General features: G+C 45.7%; 1 protein-coding gene across 7 annotated transcripts in view; it reads right to left on the reverse strand.

Moving 5' to 3' along the window:
- GRAMD1A (GRAM domain containing 1A) overlaps positions 1 to 23,741 on the reverse strand; it is a 1,703,145-nt gene that overhangs the window by 1,164,909 nt on the left and 514,495 nt on the right. The window contains exon 1 of one of the 7 annotated variants that reach the window (XM_069604935.1): positions 22,729 to 22,810. The exons of the other annotated variants lie outside the window; for them this stretch is intronic. The gene's annotated coding sequence lies outside the window, so the exon portion shown is untranslated. Of the gene's footprint in view, positions 1 to 22,728; positions 22,811 to 23,741 lie in introns of those variants that run through there. 7 annotated transcript variants of the gene reach the window in all.

Consider the following 23,741-nt stretch of genomic DNA (forward strand, 5'->3'; position numbering starts at 1 on the left):
CTGTTAGACCACATATGACAATGCCTGGCAAACAGTGGTAGTGCGGTAGCTAGCTGTAAAATGGTGAAAGCTGGCAAATGGCGTGCATACCTGGGTAAATGATGCAGTGCCAGGAAATGTGGTGCAAATGCCTATCTAATGCCTAAAGAGTCAACATTCTTGGCTTTCACATTGATTATTTCTTGGCGGCTCATCATTTCAGCAGACTTGGGCAAGGATTACTTTGGGCTCAGAATACATTCAAGGCAAAGGTTTAAGCTGGCAGCACAAACATTACAAGGAAAGGCACTTTCTGCATCTGAAGACATCACAAAACACACGCTCCAATCCCAACCAGTGAGGAAGTGTAATGTTAACATACTTTGACATCCTCATTTCACCAATCTTACTCTGTTGCATTTCATTAGGGCACATAAAACTAACAATAAGGCTTGCCGAATGGTTCAGTACAGCCAGGTGCCTGATAATATAATCTATTATTATAGTACTGAGGAGGGGGTGGATTTGGGCTGTAGTGCTATGTATACACCTGGTCTGGATATGAGCTTGTATCTGGGGTTCAGGTCCCCATGACTCAGCCCCTTTAGGCCAATATGGGCTGCTCCCAGCTTCGTGAGGCACTTTTGAGGAATCCCTGCTCCACCTTTTATCTTTTCTGTTTCTTATTTTATTGTGCAGAACCCCCTAAAAGTTTGCAGTATCACTCAGAAACGGCAGTTATTGTGCTACCTCAACAACTGGAGTTGTGGCCGGTGATAGGGCAGAGGTGGAATTGCGTCTTGGCCAGTGACTGTGAGTGCTGTTTGAGAAGGGTTGGGACAGCAGGGGAGACCTCTGGGAGAAATAATCAGGGACTCTTGCCCCTTCTCCACCAACACCTGACAAAAGCCTTTGAGTTGGCCCAGACGAGCGATGCCCTGATGGGCAAAAGCCTCCGCAGGCCACTGTGCACAGCACTAGAGCATGTTAGAGCGAGGTCTGAGGTGTCTCTCAGCCTGCCAACCAACAAAACAGTGAAATAGGCACCTGCGGTCCTCAAATTCCAAGAAAACATGTCTCTGAAACAAAGGTTCTTGTCCCCCATAAGCCTCAGCAAGTAGCCTATGGTAATGAGTGTATAAAGGAGGGAAAGTCCCAATTTTTTGGTAAAGGGGGATTGAGCTGAAAACGGGACTTGGTTCTTACAGAGGGAACAAAGGGACACAAGCTCAATTACCCCTCTTTTTGTCCGCCTCGCAGTAGGGCAGGGACAGAGGGATTTTTGGATAGATATATTTCTTGTCTATCTGAGAGTCGCATAAAAATATTTCATTATTCAGAGGGTAGTCACAGTAAAAAACATATTTTAATAGTATAATTTATACACTTTTGTAGGTGGTTGGTGCTGTCCACCAGGCACCTCCAGACTTAGAAAACAATACATACAACTAAAAAGTCCAAACTAACACATACATATTCTGCTTGTGGTGTCTAGGTTAGTAGAGTGACAATTCTAATGATGCACTTTGTCAATTTTAATTTGTTGACTTTCGAAAAAAGGGGGAACTAAGACATTCAATGTACAGCATGCAATTTTAAACGCTGCAAGAAAACACAGTTGTTTCAGTGTTAGGATGTCTACATATGTTTCGGCACATAATATGCATCAACACCATCCCTGGTGTTCTGCTATTTTAGTTGTGGCCCTCTTCAGGACAGAATGTTGTTTTTCGGAATGACAAAAAGTTCAGAAAAAAACCCCAGGTGTTCACGTTGTTTTTCAGTGCTGTAAAGGGTGGAAAATATGGAATTTGTGTTAGTGGTGTGTCTAGGACTCAACTTTGCATTAAAAACTCTTCTGATAGAAATTTATGCGACATGGATACAATCTTCTCCACATTCCCACTTCTTACTGACCTTTGTATGCTTTTGCGGTCGGACTTAAGATTATTATTTTTGTTCTAGGCAAGCGTCGAAATCGCTGTCATGCCCTGGATGTCATCATACAGTTGGTTGCCTATATCTTATTTGGGCTTAATGGTTGGTCCTTACGTCGAAGTAATTCAGACTTTCGAGCCTACGGACACAATTGAAAATTTAAAACAAACCGTTTGTTGCGTTTATGCGTGTTGGTATTTCAAACATAGAAGTTGTCTTCATTTTTTACTGACCTGAGAGTATCGTCAGAGGGTATAATTTAATTTGGCGCTAGTTGTTTTTGCAGAGATGCATGTCCCCTGCATGTGGGTTCCCAGGGGTACCTTCTTTTCCAGTTTGACAGAACCTGTGGGGGCAGATGGAATAAAACCTGCGTTTAGGAGGCCAAATCTCCACATGAGCCGTAATATACTTTTTTTCCTTTCGCTAGCGTGGTTTCGTAGTTGTTTTATGAAACATTAGCGTTTAGGTTTTGTTTACCTTCTATTTGATTCGATGAAACGATCTTTACGTATCGTAGTGCAGCTCCTCTCAGTTTCGACGTAGAGGTACCAACTTGTTTGAGTTTGGTGTTTCAAGAGATGAAATATATTACTTCCGTATTGCTTCCGTAGTTGCATATCATGTGACTGCCAAGTACGTCTTTCGAAAAACCCGTTCATTTCTTGGCGGCGCATGCGGCCATCTTGAAGTGTGTAAACTAAATGGTTGATCCTTTCTTTTTTGTAGGTTTTCACATAACGTAATTATGTTTTGTTCATTAAAATAAATATGGTGGTACATAGACACGCCTTGGCAGTGTTTTCATTGTTTACATACAGTATAGCCCGTGTATTTGTTATGGTAGAAACGAAGTCTGGGCTTCAGGGTCATATAGGCTCGAGATATTCTCTTCAGAAGAAAATTCCCCACTCTACTGATGAGTTAAGACCATTTTTTACTGTATCTAGGTCAAAAATCCATTTTTGTTCGCATTTGCGCAGAGCCAAATCACGGTCTCCGCCTCTGTTTGAAATTTGAACTGTTTGAATGATAAACCAAAAGATTTCACATGGTTTATGTTTTAGTTGGAGATAGTGGGCTACAAGAGGTTTATTAGGTGTCTGATTTCTGATGTTGGTCCGATGTTCTCCTATGCGTATTTTGATGTGTCTTTTTGTTTTCCCGATATACAGGAGTTGGCATGGGCATTGGATCGCATATACTACCCATTGCGAATTGCAGTTTGTGAACGATCTAAGTTGCCAGTCTCTTTCTTTCAATTTTATGTTTTTCATGTTTTTCGTGAGTGGGCAAACCGAACACATGCCACATTTAAAATGTCCTGTTACCGGTGGAAGGTCCCAAAGGGTGTTCTGTAAGTCTGTTTTTTTTGATTGAGGATATGTGTGGACCAAACTGTCTTTTAGGTTCTTCTGTCTTTTAAACGCAAATCTAGGAGGTGCAGGATTGAAGTCCTCCGTTTTTATGATGTGCCAGTTCTTTAGGACTAGTTTGCGTAGCTTGTGGCTAATCGGGGTGAAAGTTGTGATGCATGTCATTTTTTCCACAGTTGTTTTTCTGGGCGGGTTTAAACATGTATCTCGATTTTTATTTTTCGCACTTTTATAGGCCACATTTGAAAGAGGAGATATCGAGTCTAATGCAACATGCAGAAGCCGAAGGTTGGAAAGATCATGATGAAAAATGTTTTCTAATCAAAACCAATCCTACTATCCCAGCATTCTACCTACTCCCTAAGGTACATAAAAACAGCACAACACCCCCAGGGAGACCAATAGTGTCGGCAATAGACTCGATCCTCGAACCTCTGTCAATTTACGTCGATTGGTTCCTCAGACCTTTCGTATCACGCATGAAATCATATGTTAAGGACACGACGAGTATGATAAAGATCGTAGAAAATATAACCACGGAACAAGGAGACATTCTAGCAACACTAGATGTAGTCGCTCTATACACCAGCATCCCGCAGCTCGAATGTTTAAAAATACTGGAACAATACTTGAACCAACGAATTATGAACAACAAGACAGTTCCAACCCCCTTCATCCTGGAATGCGCAAGACTGGCCCTTATGGAGAATTACTTCATCTGTGGAGATTCTTTCTATAACCAAAGACATGGAACCAGTATGGGTGCAACATTTGCCCCTGATATTGCAAACCTATATATGGACTCTGTAGAGACCAAGTCTATCTATCACATCGATAATCCGTTTAAAACCAATATCATCGCATGGTACAGATACATCGATGACTGTTTTCTAGTATGGAGAGGCTCCAATTCACTCCTGCTAGAATTCCAAAAATGGTTAAACCAATGCAATGTGAACATCAAATTCACTATGTGCCACAACACAAAGAGCATCCCTTTTTTGGATCTAGAAATCAGAACAGAGCCAAATGCCTCCCTCACCACAAACTTATATCGGAAAAAAACGGATAAGAATACACTTCTCGAATTCAAGAGCTACCATCCAGCAAGCCTCAAGACCAACCTTCCGATAGGCCAATTCCTAAGAGTACGCCGTAATTGCACGAATCTAGAAGACTATAGGATACATGGCAAACAACTGAAAAAACGTCTGGAACAAAGAGGATATCCGAAAAAGTATATAAATGTGGCCTATAAAAGTGCGAAAAATAAAAATCGAGATACATGTTTAAACCCGCCCAGAAAAACAACTGTGGAAAAAATGACATGCATCACAACTTTCACCCCGATTAGCCACAAGCTACGCAAACTAGTCCTAAAGAACTGGCACATCATAAAAACGGAGGACTTCAATCCTGCACCTCCTAGATTTGCGTTTAAAAGACAGAAGAACCTAAAAGACAGTTTGGTCCACACATATCCTCAATCAAAAAAAACAGACTTACAGAACACCCTTTGGGACCTTCCACCGGTAACAGGACATTTTAAATGTGGCATGTGTTCGGTTTGCCCACTCACGAAAAACATGAAAAACATAAAATTGAAAGAAAGAGACTGGCAACTTAGATCGTTCACAAACTGCAATTCGCAATGGGTAGTATATGCGATCCAATGCCCATGCCAACTCCTGTATATCGGGAAAACAAAAAGACACATCAAAATACGCATAGGAGAACATCGGACCAACATCAGAAATCAGACACCTAATAAACCTCTTGTAGCCCACTATCTCCAACTAAAACATAAACCATGTGAAATCTTTTGGTTTATCATTCAAACAGTTCAAATTTCAAACAGAGGCGGAGACCGTGATTTGGCTCTGCGCAAATGCGAACAAAAATGGATTTTTGACCTAGATACAGTAAAAAATGGTCTTAACTCATCAGTAGAGTGGGGAATTTTCTTCTGAAGAGAATATCTCGAGCCTATATGACCCTGAAGCCCAGACTTCGTTTCTACCATAACAAATACACGGGCTATACTGTATGTAAACAATGAAAACACTGCCAAGGCGTGTCTATGTACCACCATATTTATTTTAATGAACAAAACATAATTACGTTATGTGAAAACCTACAAAAAAGAAAGGATCAACCATTTAGTTTACACACTTCAAGATGGCCGCATGCGCCGCCAAGAAATGAACGGGTTTTTCGAAAGACGTACTTGGCAGTCACATGATATGCAACTACGGAAGCAATACGGAAGTAATATATTTCATCTCTTGAAACACCAAACTCAAACAAGTTGGTACCTCTACGTCGAAACTGAGAGGAGCTGCACTACGATACGTAAAGATCGTTTCATCGAATCAAATAGAAGGTAAACAAAACCTAAACGCTAATGTTTCATAAAACAACTACGAAACCACGCTAGCGAAAGGAAAAAAAGTATATTACGGCTCATGTGGAGATTTGGCCTCCTAAACGCAGGTTTTATTCCATCTGCCCCCACAGGTTCTGTCAAACTGGAAAAGAAGGTACCCCTGGGAACCCACATGCAGGGGACATGCATCTCTGCAAAAACAACTAGCGCCAAATTAAATTATACCCTCTGACGATACTCTCAGGTCAGTAAAAAATGAAGACAACTTCTATGTTTGAAATACCAACACGCATAAACGCAACAAACGGTTTGTTTTAAATTTTCAATTGTGTCCGTAGGCTCGAAAGTCTGAATTACTTCGACGTAAGGACCAACCATTAAGCCCAAATAAGATATAGGCAACCAACTGTATGATGACATCCAGGGCATGACAGCGATTTCGACGCTTGCCTAGAACAAAAATAATAATCTTAAGTCCGACCGCAAAAGCATACAAAGGTCAGTAAGAAGTGGGAATGTGGAGAAGATTGTATCCATGTCGCATAAATTTCTATCAGAAGAGTTTTTAATGCAAAGTTGAGTCCTAGACACACCACTAACACAAATTCCATATTTTCCACCCTTTACAGCACTGAAAAACAACGTGAACACCTGGGGTTTTTTTCTGAACTTTTTGTCATTCCGAAAAACAACATTCTGTCCTGAAGAGGGCCACAACTAAAATAGCAGAACACCAGGGATGGTGTTGATGCATATTATGTGCCGAAACATATGTAGACATCCTAACACTGAAACAACTGTGTTTTCTTGCAGCGTTTAAAATTGCATGCTGTACATTGAATGTCTTAGTTCCCCCTTTTTTCGAAAGTCAACAAATTAAAATTGACAAAGTGCATCATTAGAATTGTCACTCTACTAACCTAGACACCACAAGCAGAATATGTATGTGTTAGTTTGGACTTTTTAGTTGTATGTATTGTTTTCTAAGTCTGGAGGTGCCTGGTGGACAGCACCAACCACCTACAAAAGTGTATAAATTATACTATTAAAATATGTTTTTTACTGTGACTACCCTCTGAATAATGAAATATTTTTATGCGACTCTCAGATAGACAAGAAATATATCTATCCAAAAATCCCTCTGTCCCTGCCCTACTGCGAGGCGGACAAAAAGAGGGGTAATTGAGCTTGTGTCCCTTTGTTCCGCCTATGGTAATGAGTCTGCCCCTCTCCCTTATCTGCGAATTTGCATATATTTGTTCTGTGTACATGGGGTACATCGTACCTTTTTGAGGCAGAGAGCGAGTGAGCGAGAGAGAGCAAGAGAGAGAGAGAAGAGGGGAAGGATTGACAGCTGCAGTGGGAGACAGTGAAATGTGAACCAGTTGCAATAGGCCTGTGGAGAGAGTGAAGGGTTGCAGGATGTTCACTTTATTTAGGCTTACTGCTCTTATCCCCTGACTAACCATCCCCCCTCTAAGATCGCCTACCTCCTTACACACACAGAACCTCCCCCTTTCCAGGGAAGGACACACCAGGCCCAGCTGTTAGCACATCAACACTAATTGCCCCACAACTAAGCTCTCCTCTTTAGCCCCATCACACCCTCCCAGATCAGTGGCTAACTACACCCAAAGTGCTGTAGTCTATCAGATATTGGGCAATTCTGTATGGATAACATACTCCCAAGTCTCTCCCCGGAAAAAAACCATGCACAAATGAATGTTATACTTCGGGCCTCTACACTACAGGTTTTCCACCTGCCTTCCCCCCAATGCCCCACTACTGACTCCACCCGCCCCCTTTTCCGGAAGAGCCACATGCAGTGAGGCCACTTATAGTGGTGAGAAGTGCACTATGCAAGTCCACTTACATAACACCACTGCAGGGGCCTGCAAGCTTTGGCTCTCCAGAGGTTTTAGACTTCGAATACCATCAGCCCTAGGCAGCACAGTCAATGGTGAGGGATCAAGAGAATTGTAGTCCAAAACATCTGGAGAGCCAAAGGTTGCAGACCCCTGAACTACTGGAAAAGCTGGGGGTGCTGCAGGCCAGGATTACAGTTTATGGGCAGATCTGTGTGTTACCTAGCACTGGAACAGCAGAGTGATGCTGCCAGTCAGGATTGAGGGGTATCGGCAGAGTTATGTGCCCCTTAGAATGAGATGCTGACGATCAGTATTGAAGGCTATTGGCAGAGCTGTGGGCTACTTAATACTGAAACAGCAGGATATGGTGCAGAATAACAATGAGCTGTATTCAAAGCGATATCTTCAATGACGTACTGAAACAGAAGTATAATGCTGCAGTTCAGGAGCGTGGTGCATTGGCAGAACTGTGTGTATTCTAGGCAGCAGAGCTAACCCCCCAATCTGCATACCATGCATCATACATTGGCATGCTCTAAACAGCAGAGATATGCCCCATAATTCCTATACTGCAACCTACAGGGCCAGGATTCAAACGACCGAGCTATCCCCTGAATTGCATATATGGTACCTTTCATCAAGTTTTAGCAATGATGAGCCTAGATGTCACAAGAAGCTCAAAATGACCAGGCAACAAAGGGAGCCATTTGGCCAAAACATTTCTTTTTATTGCTTTTGGAACGTATGTATATATTTATTAATATACAGGAGGAACAATGCTCTTCTGCTCTTTTGGTAACAAAAGAACGTACAAGAAATGAGAAATTAAATTTATGGGGAAGCTGTGTGCTTCTTACAATGGGGTGAGTCTGAGGGATATTCTGACCAGGTTGTGGAGAGGAGGAAATGGAACAGTCACCGGGGACAATACATAAGTAGACATACATGGATTAAGGACAACCAACATTGGGCACAAGTGCATTAGGTGGTACGGACAGATGTGCCTGGCATGTGACCATGATGGGTGAAGTGCTAGAATGGAGGCAGAGGAAGTGAGAGACAGAGGTGGTTAGAGGTGATGGAAACATGTTAGCTAGCAGGCAGATGAAAGGTAGGTTAATAGGGTAACTCAGATGAGAGGAGGTAGGCTTTAGGTTTGGTTTTGAACAAATCCGTGTGGACTGTTTCTCGGATGTCCAGTGGAAGAAAGTTCCATGCAAGTGGAGCAAGAAGAGAGAACGAGCGGAAGTGAGAGGAAGAACAGGGAGGGCAAGGAGCCACAAGGCTAGCCGAGGAGACAGAGCGGAGATTACGAGAAGGCTTATAAAGTTGTATAGAGCAGGATAGATTCACTGGTGCCTTACCGGAGATAGATTTGTGAACCAGGAGAATACATTTAAATATGGCCCTGTTTTGCATCATCAGCCATCCAGCCTGGTGACAATACAAGAAAGTAGGTGTGAAATGAAGGAGCTCAAAGAGAGTCCTGGTAGCGAAGTTAATGATCTTGCCAAAAGGACAGAAAGCATAGTTGGGGAGTCCGAAGAGGATGCTGGCCCAGTAGTCCAGTTTAGAGATGACAACAGTGGTTAAGAGATGCTTGGCAATGTTGAAAGTAAGGTGCCTGATGTTCCTAATATTTAGGAGGTTGAGGCGAGCTGCTGTTCCCGTTTTGGAGATAAATGTAGAGGTGGTGTGAGAAGGGTCACATATTATGCCTGGGTTTCTAGCTGAAGAAGAGTAGGGGAGAGTGTCAGGTGGGAACTGGATAGATAGAGGAAAAGATGAGAGAGAGCTTTTGGCAGGGAAGAAGGGTACCTCTGTTTTGGTAGAGTTTAATATCAGAGAGTGCAAAGCCATCCAATATTTAATGGCAGAGAGACAGTTGGAAATTTTGCTATAGAGATCAGAGGAGAGTTCAGGAAAAGAGAGGAAGATTTGGTTGTCATCCGCGAAGAGTTGGTATGAGAACACAAAGGAAGAGATTAGTCCCCCCAAAAGCAGAAGTGTAGAGTGTAAAGAAGAGCAAACCCAAGACAGAGCCGATGGAACACCAACAGTTAGAGGAGTGAGTTGAGAGGTGGTGTTCCTCCAGGAGACAGAGACTTGGCAAGCTGCAAGGTAGGATTCAATCCAGGCAGGGACTTGATCGTGAATCCCAAGAAGAAAGAGAGTATTAAGGAGATCAAAGTGATCGACTGTGCCAAAGGCAGCAGAAAGGCAAAGGAGAATTAGGATAGAAGAAAGGTTTGAGTTCTTGGCAGAGGTGATGAAGTTGGACACATTCATGAGAGCAGTTTCCGTGGAGTGACCGGAGCTGAAACCGGCTTGTAGGGGGTCTTGAAGGTTGTGGATGTGTAAGAAATGTGTACAACGGTTGAACACAACCCTTTCAAGCACTTTAGAGTAGTGTGGAAGGAGAGACACAAGGCAAAAGTTTGCCGTTAGATTCAGATTAGCCCGTTGCTTTTTTAGGAGAGGGATGACCGTGGCTGTTTTGAAAACAGAGGAGAGGAAGGACAGGTTGAAGAGTTCAGCGAGGTGAGATACCAGTATTGGGGCAATGGGCTTGACTAGCTGAGGACCAAGAGGGTCTGATAGGGCACAAGAGGGGTTAGCCTTCATCAAAAGAGATAGCACTTCATCAGTATTAGTGCGAATAAAATGGGAGAAGGAGGCAGAGGATAATGGTTGAGTAGGCAGAGTGTAAAATGTAGGGGGAAGAAGTGTGAGGGTGATCAGGAGAGAGTCTCTAATTTTGAAAATGTTTGCAGCAAAGTATTCAGTTCAGTCATTAGCTTTGAAAGTGGTGCTGACGGTCATTGACTTAGGAGGAGTGACCCTGCAGCCGGCAAGGATGGTTGGAGTGAGAGTCAATGAAGGTTAGGTGGAAATCCCTTTTAGCTCTATCAAGAGTGGACTTGAGAGAGATTAGGACAGAAAGGTAGAGTTGCAGGTGCTCATGCAAGTGAGTATGCCTCCATTTGCGCAGGAGATGGCGCATGTCTGTGCGAAGAGAGCGTATGAATGGGGCGCCCCATGGTTGAGGATGCTGAGTGTTAGGGGCGGAAGTCAGTAGTGGCCATTGAGAGGATAATGAGCCATATAGTAGGGATTGGAAGCTGGAGAAGGCAGTATTGGCGGGAGAGGTATCAAGTGTGAAGGAGGAGAGTGAGAACTGCAGGTCAGAGAAAAAGGAGGGAATGGCAGAAGGTTTACATTTCCTTTTAGTAATAGGTGAAGCAAGTGGTGAAGAAAGGTCAAATGGTGGTGGAAACAATTGAGTGATCAGATATGGATGGTGTGACAGTAGTATTAGTTTAAACTAGATTTAGATTCAAACCTACACAAACAGACTTGTATTACAAAAATCATACCAAATTGTGTAAAGATGTAAATACTAGAGCACAAACCAGTCCACCCTGCCCACCCCCTCTATAGAAACCAGTGTAAAAGGGCTGTTAATGGGTCAGGAGATTCCTCTATGGCACCAGGAGACCTCCTCTGGACACAATTCACCCCGTGTACATATGCTGCTCCCTGCCCTCCTCCCCCATACCTCTGTAAGGCTAAGCCTTAAAAGTAGGTGAATTCTTATGTCAGTGTTTGCTCCTGTTTCATATTTAGCTGCTGCACCACCCTGAAGGGCAGAGATTCTTACTTGCCTAGCAAGGGACCAGAGAGACTGTACATTCACAATTGCAGTGTTTTTGGACTGTCTATCCTATCATATTCACCCAAGCACAAACCTGAACATGTCATAGTGAGTTTTCGGTCATCTATTAGCCTGCCAACCATCATGCTAAGGATGGGGAAATGGGAGCCTGCAGCCCTCAAATTCCCAGCCGATCTATCTCTGAAATAGAAAGTGCTTGCCCCCACTAAGCCTTAGCAGGTAGCCTATGTTGTGGAATTTCCAGAATGCCCCCTCCATCCTCATCTGTGATTTCTCAGATCCTTGTTTTGTTGTACATGGGGTAACATGCATATACAATGGATCTATGAGTGAGACAGAGAGGGAGAGAGAGGGGAGGGAGAGGTTGACAGTGGCAGTGTAAGGTAGTGAAATGGAACCCAGCTGCAAGAGCCCAGTGGTAGGAGTGCAGGGTTTCAGGATCTTTTGAATTTTTTAGGGCTATTCCCCTCATCTCCCGACTAACCGCCTCTCCTACCACCTTACACTACACACCCACACACACACACACACAGACACACAACTGAACAGAAGAAGCTAGCACACAGATGCAAAGCACTGTAGTCTATTAGATCTTGGTTGCATTCCTCTCAATAATATAGTCACATGTGTTCAACGCCAAACTGACAGGAAGCAGATTCGCACACAAGAACCAGGTACTTCCAACCTGCACCCATCAACACCACAGGTTTCCCATCTGCATCTCTTACGATGCCACTAATGGCTCTCCTTCCCCCTTACAGAGCCACACACAGCGAGGCCAACAATAGTGACCAAAGGGCACAGTGCAAGACATCTTACATTACAATACATTACATGACATCTGAGGTAAGGAGGTGGAATTACAAATGTGGTACATTGTATTCTCTGCATGAGGGTGGGATGTGATGCAGGGAGAGAAAGAGCCAAGGTGGCCCCTAGATAATGATTGAAGAGAAAGGCCTTAAGTTCCTTCCTTAATTGCAAGACCATTGGTGTTTCCATAGGCAGCGATGATATAAAGAGAAGGCCTGTTTTCTGTTTTGTTCCTTATGCACCAGTTTCATCCTGAGCCTAGAAATGGGCTGGCTCAACGAGGAACGTCACCCACCTGAGCTACAGAGTCTTTCAGCTGGTTAGGCAGGTGTGTGAGCGGTGGCTGCCTTATAAGTAATGCAGGCAGCCTATAAGAGAATTCTGGCTGAATTGATATCACTATCATTATTGCAATTTGGTGTGCTGCTAACTCTCTCTGCCTTAATACCATTAAGACTGAGATCCTTCTCATTTGGGACCCCTTCTCCCTCCTTCCTTCCTACTCTCTGGGTGCCCTCGCCTCACCCTTTTGTGAGGCTAAAAACCTTGGTATCATCTTCGACTCCTCTGTCACCTTCTCTCCTCACATCGCGGACCTTGCCAAGAAGGCCCACTTCCAGCTGCACCTCCTCAGAAGCATTCTCCCTTTCCTCACCTTCCCCAAGAAACTCAAAGTTTATAGAGCTCTGGCCACCTCTAGGCTGGACTACTGTAACAGCCTCTTCCTCAATCTCTCCACTGCTTCCCGGTGGCTATAAGAATGAAGTTCAAGACCCTCTGCATTATTCACAAGGCTTTCTGGGGCCTGGGAACATGCTACCTCCAACTCTCTCTCCCTACATACCTCCCTTCTAGAGCCCTTTGGTCTTCCAGCTCTAACTCTCTGCAGATCAGACGCTTTTCTAAGCAGAGAGTGGGGGTAGATCTCTTTCTTCCACAGGAGCCTCCTCATGAATGGCCTCCCTGCCCCTCTGAGACTTGAGGCAGATCTGCTGAAGTTCAAGAAGCTTCTCAAAACCCTCCTCTTCTCTTCTTCCTTCCTTCTCCCCTCCGCTGCTAATGCCCCCCTCTGCTGCTTTGACTGTCTGCCAGGTCCCATCTAGTCCTACAGGGCAACAGGCCCTCCTTGCCCAGTCTACCCCTGCTCTGCAGTCTCCTTGACCCCCCCCCCTAAATCTGCACTTGCCCTTCCTGGCCCCCTTCCCCTGACCAGCTTGGTGGGTTGTGTCTCCCTACCTAGCATGGTCCAGCTAGTCTTTGCACTTAGCATGTGGTCCTCACCCCCTGCCTCCCTGCATCTCCTGGCACCTGCCAACCTGGCCTCCCCCCTGTAGGCCCATGTACTTGTTTGCCTCCCCTGCTCTTCCCTACCACCTTAGCATTATCCCTGGGGTCCTGACCTGCACTTTACTCCCCATCCTCTTCCCAGCTGCACGTCTTGTTACTTCACTTGCACAATCCGAATGACACAAGGCCTAGTAGGACAGTTATTGTTACTTTTCTCCCCTGTTCCCTCCCTTTTTGTATTGTGGCCCCTCGAAACACCATTTGCTGTATAGGCGCTTCATAAATATCCAATAAAATACAAATAAATACAAAATAAAATATGATCAGAACAATGGTCTTGACGATCTCTTATGCAAGGCAAACCTATGGGTTCTTTATCAAGCAGAGGGTTCACGTGGCACACCACAAGCAGGCACACAGCTCGTTTTTACTGACTCAGTAAAGAGAGAGGGCTGGTTGGTCGGTGATAGGCAATGAGCAATAACTTTAGACTCACAGGGTCTAAAATGTTTGCAGTTCAAGGTGACTTTGCAATGACTTTGCACTTGTGCAAAGTCACTTTGCACTGCAAAAATACATTTTGAACCGCTCTGTGAACCAGGGTGTTTGTTGGCAGTGCAAAGTCACTTTGCACCAGCACAAAGTCACTTTGCACTGCGCTAAAAGTTCCATGAATTAAGCCCACAATCTCTTTCTCATGGTTCTGAGCACACTGTCTTTCTGTAGGCCTTGGGTTGAGTGGGAGAAGGAGAGAGTTGTATTGCATTGTATTGTATTCCTCATTTATTTAGAGCCCTTTCCCCACTTGTATGGCCATAAAGCACTTTGTTGTTGGAACGCCTTCTATGACCGCAGTCCATGTGTGGGAGGTTCTAACAGTTAAATTAAAGATGCATGCGTGCATTTTGCCAGGTTAGTACTTAGGTGGCTGGTTAGGCTACAGTTATCAGCCCGCAGGTCATGCATGTGGGTGGGTGCTGTTGGTGCTTTAGGATAGAATGCTAGTGCAGGATATTTGATGTGTGCCCAGCTAGACTGAAATTGTTTCGTAGGTTGTCGCTGTATACTAATGGCAGAGGTGCTGAAGGGTTTCAGTGTGGACGGCTTTGTGTCCTGCTAGACCTGAATAGCACAGCCATAGCTGCATTGTAAGGTGCATTGATGGGCGGCCGTGCCTGAGGCCTGTGTCCAAAGATGTGGTGCAAGATATACATACTGTAAGCTTGGATGGCATTCGGCTTCGATTACATTTTTCTTGGTCCAATGCCATTGGCTGATCTTGCTAGACATGGTTGTTCTAAAGTCTGAGCTGTAGGATAGCGGCACAGAGGGAAGGGTTTGGGTGATGTACGATCTTCTGTCAGTGAGTGGGTGTGGGGGCAGGGTGAAAATTTGTCACGGTGTGCCGTTCGAATGCTGCCGGCATCCGTGGGGGTATTGATGGATAGGAGTGTTGTTGTGTTTTGGGTCAGTGTTTCTGTGCGCCTATTGACAGTATATAGTGTGAGAGGGTTTCAAGAAGGGGAAGGGAAGAGCCAGGTTTTGAGGGCCTTTCGGAATGCCAAGTGTTTGACAATATTGCGGATGTGCAGTGGTAGACAGTTCCAGATGATCAGCGCTTGTATGGAGAAGGAGGAACCACCAAGTCTGGTGGAGTTGTAATGGGGGACAACTAGGAGAGATAATGTGCCCGATCTGGGTGTCCTTGAGGGGTGGTAGCAAGTGACTTAGTCTTTGAGGAATTCCAGACTAGTGTTGTGGATGGCCCGGTGAGTGATGCACATGGCTTTTAAAGGTAGTGTGTCAACAAATATGGAGCCAATGGGGGATTTTTAGTGTAGGGCTGATGTGTTCTCTGGGTTGTTCGGAATCAGTCTTTAAGGCACAGAATACAGGTTGCGGGAACCTCAGATAGTGTAAGTAGGTAGAAAATAACTTTTCCTTTGTGGTACAGTAGGGTAGTTGGGGCGATGTAGAAATAGTTTAGGTGGCATTTTGAATTCTTTGCAGTTTCCTTAGCTGAAACGCTGGAGCGCCTAGGTAAAGGCAGTTTGCATTGTTTAAGTGGGAGAGGATGATGGAGATGATGGCAGAGAAACGATGAGGATAGGTGAGGTATGGGAAGATACGCCTGAGGATGCGTGGATGGAAGAAACAGGTTCTGGATACAGAGTTGATGTGTTGGGAGAGGGATAAATCTGTGTCCAGTGGGCATCCAAGATTTTTCACGAGGTGGAGGTTGCCAGAGGGCGGCCTAGGGATTGAGGCCAGGGACTAGGTTGTGGAAGGAGTGCAGTTTTCCCGCAGACTAGGATTTCCATTTTCCCAGGATTGAGGATGAGGTGGTTGGATCCAGTAGTGGATGTCAGAGGCTGATGACAGATCTGGATCATTGGAACCTGGTGATTTGCGATTTTAATGATGATCTGGGTGTCGTTTGCGTAATTGCAGCTTGTGAGATTGTGGGCGTGGATGAGTGCGCGGAGTGGGTTTAGATAGATGTTGAAGAGGAGTCAAGATAGGGATGCTCCATGTGGAACTCCTTTTGTCACTGTTTGTGAGGTGGGGGTGAACGGGTGGAGGAGCATGATCTGTGAGAGATTAGAGATGAAAGAGGAAATCCAAGAGAGGGCCGTGTCTTGAATTCCTAATGAGTGTACCCTGTCTAGGAGGATGGTGAGGTTGATGGTATCGAAGGTGGCGGGGAGGTCAAGGAGGATGAGTGCAGCGCAGTCTTCTGCATCTGTTGTTCTTTTCAGGTTGTCCTAGACGACACTAGGGAGGACTCCATTCCTCTGAGAGGTCTGAAGCCAGATTGGGCAGGATACTGGAGGTTGTTGGCTTCAGTGAAAAGGCCAAGCTGCTTGTATGCTGTGTGGTCCATGAGTTTGACCATGAAGCGGGTGTTGGAGATGGACCGGTAGTTCTGGAGGAGGAGTGGGTTGAGTGAAGGTTTTTTCAGGAGGGGTTTGATGTAGGATGTTTTTAAGGCTTCCAGGAAGGTTCTCGATGTTGGGGAGTAGTTGAGGATTGAGCGTGCGATACTGCCTGCACAGGAGTGTCTGTTGATAGCAACATTGTGAAAGTGTTCCGATAAGTTGTTACATAGGGATTGGGAGCTGGGTGAGGGGGGCGTTAGAGCAGGTCGAAGTTTTGAATTCCAATCTATATTCTCTGGTTAGTCTTGCTAGGGCGGTTTTGTTCTGGGTGGTAGGGATGGTTCTCTAGGCCCTTTCCAAACGGTGCTTGAGAGGTTTTAGTGATTTTAAGTTGGTGGTGTACCACCTGGGTGTGGGTCCTGATCTCTGTGAGGGCCGTTTTGTTGGAGTGAAGGGTTCGAGGGTGCTCGAGAGCCAGTGGTCGAAGAGTTTCATGAGGTGGGGCCCTTCCTGGGGTGAGAGCGCTGGGAGTGACGTGAGAAGGGAGTTAGCTACATCTAGGGTGATAACGACTTTGTTCCAGAGTGGAATGAGTGATATGGAGGTTGGTTGGGATTGGGAGTTGGGCATGGCCTTGGGCACGGGAGGCCGTTGTGAGTGGTACGGAGAAGAAGATTGCTGAGTGATCTGTCCATGAAAGGGGGCTGTGTGGATATGATGTTTGTGGTGCAGAAGATCGCATCGAGGGTGTGGCCCCCAGTGTGGGTGGGCGTGGAGATGCATTGTGTCAGGTTGAAGGCTTCTGGGTTGTCTGTGAGAGATCAGGTCATGGGGTTGGAAGGGGAGACAAGAGAATCCATCTGCCCCCACCCTTTGCTCTCACGGTTCTTTGCTTCACTTGTTACACTTCCACTGACAATTTGGCCTGGGAGGATAGCTCAGGGGCAACGTACTAGCCTGGGAGCAAGATGACACGGAGCAACACTGGTTCAATCCCCGGGTCCGCGCTTAGAAACCTCTGGGTATTAAGCACGTTATAAATAACCAATTACAATTCCAGTTATTTCCCAGCCCCCTGCAGGCCCATTTCTAGTGCTATTGGAGAGCCTGCATTTCAGTCACACTTATGGGCCGATGGGTGCCTCCATGTATCCCGCCGGTGCCTAGTCCACACTTCACACTTGCTGCCAGTACCTTGATGGGAATATGCAAAACTGACCATGACCTGTAATTCATTTCAAGAGAAAGGGAGAAAAGGCAGAGCCTGCAAGACTGGGTACTGAGCACGCGGATGTCTGTCTTCTGCTTGTGCAGCATCCTCTTACTTCCTCAGTGGCATCACACGCCATGTAAAATCTCCCACTTCCTTTAGCCCCAGATGGCCAATTACTAAAGTGTACACGCTTAGTAATATCTCTTTGTAATTACCTTGTCCTTATTAATGCAATGTACAAAAAAAGGGCCTAGTAGTGCACTACCAAACATACTCAGCGCTAAGAGGCTACACCTGTGACCGTTTAGCTCCTTACACCCCCATAGTGATTTAACTTGCCCCCCTCCCCCTCCCTCAGGTATCCAGCTGCATTGGCAGTTTCTCTGCTCCATGAGCGCATCAGCTGCCCTTCCCAGTTCTTCAGAGTCTATCTCAGCCACATATCTAGCGCTGCAGCTGCGCTCCATCGTCTCTCCGATACGTTCACGCATGTCAGATTCCCAGAGTTCCACCGCTTGCTTCCCAACTCCGGAAGTGTGCCTGAAAGCGTGCAGCGCCCCCTGCTGTGTAGCTGCTTCCCTGCTGCCGTTGGAAATTCTTCTTCGGCCATGGCGTGCTTACGCTGCAGCCAGCGCCCTGGATGAATTGGCGCGCCCCTGTTCCCTGCACGCCCCTGGTCAATAGGGGGCGTGGCCATGGAGTGTCACTTGTCACTTTGCTTTTCTTTTTTTTTTTTTAAACCTCCTCGCTCCATTGAGGAGGTAAATCTATGAATAGGGTGCATTCGCACCCTATTGTTCCTAAATACGCTCCGCTGCCGCGGGCATGTTGACTAACAATGAGGCGCCTTCTGCCATTATGCCAGCTCGGTGGAGCCCTTGAAAGACTCCAGTGAGATGGCGTGGTGGGGGCTAATGGTGCCTTTTGTTGGTGAAGGCACCCGCAGCGGAGGGGCGCATTTGGTGACATTAGGGTACTGGGCACCGGATTGACATTGACATTGAATGCCAATGACTGACATTGCTGTGCCTGCTCCCGCTAAAGCAGCTCGGGGGAGCGCTTGAAAGACTCCCCCGAGCTGGTGTGGTGGGGGCTAATGGCACCCTAGGGGGGCGTGGCGTCCCGGGCGGCTGCCCGGCAGGCTCCTCCTAAGGCCGGGCCTGACTGCAGCTCTTCAGCGGCCCGTTGCTTTCTCTGCAGTTCCTCGGGTCCTTTGGCCCCCATCCCCCACTTCTACTGCGTCACACTTCGGCTATACTGCAGCTCTTACAGGGTTGCAGGCTGGTCGAATCAGTCAGGTCTCTGGGTTTGGCCATGTGTGGGCAGGCTCCTCTCAGAATCATGTGGCAAGTGGCATTTTATTGAATTTTCGCATGACAGGCCACGTGGCTTTGGACAAGCCGTTGCTTAGAGTATTGTTGTGGTCTTGCTGGCACCACAAAGACAACTGGGGAGTGGGCATCAGCCACGACTGGGGCATAAAATTGTCTTGGGCGCCGATGAAAAAAGTGGCCCACATTTGTAAATGGCAATTCATTCCTTTTGTGACAGGCTGAGTAGTACCCAAGGGGCAGGTTTTTGCTAAAATGTTAGGCAAATTGTGCACTTAAAATACTATTCATTCAGTAACACTGGCCAAAACTACTTCCCGCATGGTGAAGTAACTTATCAAAGTGGCCAACATGGGCCAAAAATTGGCACACTTCTACCCTTAAAACTGGCCCCACTAGTATTCTGCGTTTTTTATTCGGGCATTGCCCTGTTGCCCTATAGGCCAGCCCTAGCCTGCCCGTCTCTTGTTCGAGGCAGAGACCTTGATTTCCTTCTAAAGTAACTGTGATTGCGCTTCGGCCTCGCTGTCAACATCAGGAAGAAATACCCCAGCATTACAGGGTCCTCCTTAGCAGCACAAGGGCACACTGTCAGCCCTGGGTCAGATATTCCCCGGGTAGCAGCTCATCAAACAGTAGACTAGAATCCATCTTTTCGTTTTTCCCATGAGCATGAGGGATTAGATCCAGTACATGCAAGTGTATAGAAAGTGATACCTTTGCAGGCCCTTTGTTCTAAGCAGGTAGAGGTATGTAGATTTGTATGTTCTTTTTCTTTTTTTCTGTTAGTTTGTAATTTTGGCTGTAATTGTAACTGTTTTAAATGAAAGTTTGCAGTATATGTATTAACACATCTATTTTAAAATGTTGTAAAGGTTATTTGTAACCAAGCACAAATAATAAACAAACACAATATTTTCATCTTATAAACAGGCCCCAAGTCTTTGTTTCGGCAATGCCATTATTAGCCAATAGTATGACATAATGACAATCGTTCCATCCATTCACTTTGGGTGATGTAACACCATTTTGGCAATACCAAGGATCAAACGTGTGACCTAGAGACCACACTAATTCAGCTATGTTACCATCCTTATATAAGCATACCTTTCAAACACACACCTTCGTTTCATCGACTGAAATTGCAAAGTGTTAAGTTACTCGGTGGTATGTTTCATCATGGTGATACAATAGATAAGTAGAGGGTATAGAGGAGTGGGGAAGCATAGAGGAGAGGATGAGTTGGAGACATGCGAGGGCCACATCAAAAAGCCGCAATAGAAGCTTGCAGCATGTAACTTGCTACTTTGTAACTTGCCTCTTTGTCATTTTGGTTGCTGGAACCACATAGAAGTCTGAACACACTACACAAATCAAGCATTAAATCACATTTGGACTATGCTTTTTATTCCATCGGGTTTGTCAACTTATCGAACAGCTAATGTAAATTAGTGAGCTCCCTGATTTAACTGTACCCACAAAATAAACAACCTTCCTTGTATTTGAAATTGGATAATGCAGAACAAAATCTTTTTTTAATTATAATTGTCTCAACTGAATCCTAATACATTTGCAGACACACATTCTCTGTCGTGTTCTTTTGACCTTCAGACTGAAGAATACTTGCTTTGCCTAACACTTTTCTATTAAGAATGAGACTATATTGTTAGGTAGATTTACCTTGTGGTTTAATATTTTTAATGTTGATTTATTGAACAAGGGATAGCTTTTGAAAGACAACTATGCAGCATTGTACACTGGTGCACAACTACAAATGGGAGGCGAGACAACGGCTAATGCTTAAATTGCAAAATGTGGAAACAAGAAACATGGACTCAAATTTCGGCTTACCCACTTCACCAAAGTATGCGATCCTGGGCAAATAACTTTACATCGCTCGCTTTTATTTCCCTCATCTGACAAGTTGGGGTCGCCTAGATGAAATATTCGTAAATGTGCATTATAGAAAAAGACTTATTGATTCATATTGCAATAGGCTTCATTGCTGCTCCAAGTATTATAATAGTGACAGTTTATGTAATACATACAACAGGTGCAATTGTCTCTGAGCTCGCCCATGGAACGCCACTAGCCATGGCGATACCCCACGTAGATTAAATGGTAATAAAATGTTTGTTATGTGGGAGGGGCTTAGAGCATCCCTTTCCGAATTCTGTGCGGCAGTATGAAAGGATGGGATTATGTGAAGGGCTATTAGAACCACCCAATAGTGACTCATGAATATTCACAGTGGACCCCTTTAAATATCTGGTAGCACAGAATTATTTGTGGGTCCCTTGTAGAAAGAATCCCACACTTCACTTCTAACTATCCCTCCCTCCGCCATTCTTACTATTTCCCTGCAGGGAGCTGCCAGTGTTGATTACTGGACAGAAATTGGAATTCCATTTGTTGTTCGACAAACTCGCTCCAAAATAGAAAAAAGACAATGCTAGAAATAGAAAAAACACTGTATTTATTTCTGACATGGGTAGGCTCTGGAAATAGGGAAACAATTATGGTTTACTTTTAGCACCTGCAATCTTCTCGTGCTACAAATTCTAGGGAATGCTTGGGCTGGAAATAGAAAAAAAAAACATTCAATTATTTTTCCAGTGTGAGAGGGGCTGCTCTCAATGAAGGTAGAACACACATTTTTTTCTTTTTCTAGCTTGAACATGCACTCCAGTGCGAAATGAGCATCCTGGCCTCCACTTCAGGGCCCTGGTCTGCTTTGGACCCTTGAACCGTTTCAGCCATTAAAAGCTGAAAACGTTTGAAAGATACAGACCCCTGAACCACCTAAAATGTGAATGTTTTGAACTTCCCTCGAAGTGGTTGAAGCATGAATAATTATGACAGAGGGCTCCTGCAAATGTAGAGCGATATAGTGGAAGATATGGAGCTCCAGCAGTAACAGTGGGATATCGTTATGATGTAATGTAACAGTATAGACACATGTGCCAGTCCCCGACTCACTGCACTCCAGGGAACCCCAGTGCATGCTGGGAAATCTCACAATCAGACACCCACAATATTACAGAGTAAGATAATGCCCCTGCTGGCAGGGTCTCTGCAGCCCCGCGTTCCCCCTGCTTCCCACTAAACATTTGAATTTCTGCTGGTCCCTTCCAGAAACCACCCCCCGCCCCCGCTTCGATTGTTCCCGAATACCGTAACCCAGCATATGGGTGACTCTCAAGCCATGGCACAGGTCACTGCTACGGTGGCCACCCTGGAACAATTCAGAACACATTGTAGGGCGCCACACGTCAACAATGAAGTACTTTTATGGATGTTTTGGATGGGTTCTTCTCTTCTCCAAAACACTGCTAGCACTTACTGCGTTTTTAATGAGCCCAACGTCTTGCTGTATGCTCTGTTGTCCTACCCTTTGCTGTTGTCAGAACTAAAGAGCGCCAAGAGTCTCTTGCTGGTAGCAGGTGCTATATCAATCACAATGTACATAAATGCTTTCATACATACATACGAACATACATGCGTCGATGGAGTTTACACACGAATGCAGCTGAACTGACACACGTTCTCTTTCTGAACCAAGATGTAGCATTTTTGAACCTTAACGGAAGCCCAGAAGGGATTTGGCGATGTAAATCCCTCAAAAGAAGTTGAGAAGCCTAGCTGCAGCAGCCGGGCATCAGCCGTAACTGCGCCTCGGGCCAAACCGGGGCACACTTCTGCCATGCATGCCGCCTCTTATTTCCACGGAGGAGGGAGGGAACCAGAACTATCCAGATAAAACCAGAATGAGCAGCAACACTAGCTCTTCGCGGGCAGCAACAACACGAGCTGTTACTACACAGAAACCGCGGCTTAGATACGCATGGGAGTCGGCTGCCATGCCACGGAATGCGGGCAGTGCTGCCGCTCTGAGAGAGCCCACCCGCTCTGCTCCGGTCAAGCGTGTCGTGGCATGTCCTCAAAGAAACGCACGCATCAAAGAGAAGAAGAGCAAACTCACCCGGCCCTCGCGCTGGCTCGCAGTTTGCCGCTCGCTCGGCCGAGTGGTGCAGTAGCTTCCCTCCCTCTGCTCCCGGGCCAGCCTTCAGCATGCAGCGCAGCAGTGACCTTGAACGCAATGGAATAGTTTTGTAAATTATTCTGCTTACTCACAGCCCCAAAACACCACCGTCTCCCTCCCCCTCCTTGCTCACACTCAGGGCCTCACACTTGCGGATTGGTTATGCTTTGTAAAAGCCCTCCCCTCCCTCTCACGTTTGGCTTTCCAGAAAAGCAAGGCCAGCAATAACAAGAGAACACAGAATTAGGCTCCTTCCTGTGCCAGTGAGCTCCAGCTGTTTTTTCTGGAGCAGTAGAGTGGATGGCTGCGTGGGGTCGCCAACACGAGCAACCTTTTAACCTCGACCTTGTTGAATCTGAAAGCTGATTCAGACCCAAGAAGTGCTTGCAAATGTTGTTCTTTTTTGGAGGCCGTTCCGCGGCCTCCGTTGAGGGAGTTGATAGTCTAATGGGGCCTCATTACGATGTTGGCGGTCTGCAAATAAAGGTGCCAGTAGCAACGTACCGGCCCCCTTTCCGGACCATCAAACTATAAGTATGCCGGTAGGGGCACTGAACAACCGGCAGGCCAGACCTGCCGGGAATTCAGGCCGCTAGCAGCGTGTTTTTCACTGTAGCACCAGCACCGTTAACAACAGTGCCGGAGCTTCAGGTTTCCCATTCCCACTGAGTCCTATTTGACTCCATGGGAATGGTAAATAACTGTACCGCCGCCGCCTGTGATATCCCGGTAGCACTGGATGTCAGGTGGCTGTATTGGTGTTACGCGGTTGCAGGTAACCCGCCGCCTACCGGCGGGTTTTATCGGCAACCTTGTCATGATGCCCCATGTCTCATAACACCACCATCATAGATGTGAGATTTATATAAAACACCAATGCAATACAACACAATTATACATAGTAGCTTCACTGAGCACCTCTGCAGATATGGGGACTGATTTACAAAGCGTTT

Source organism: Ambystoma mexicanum, chromosome 1p, assembly GCF_040938575.1.
Source record: "Ambystoma mexicanum isolate Mex_15411 chromosome 1p, UKY_AmexF1_1, whole genome shotgun sequence".
Classification (NCBI taxonomy): Eukaryota; Metazoa; Chordata; class Amphibia; order Caudata; family Ambystomatidae; genus Ambystoma; species Ambystoma mexicanum.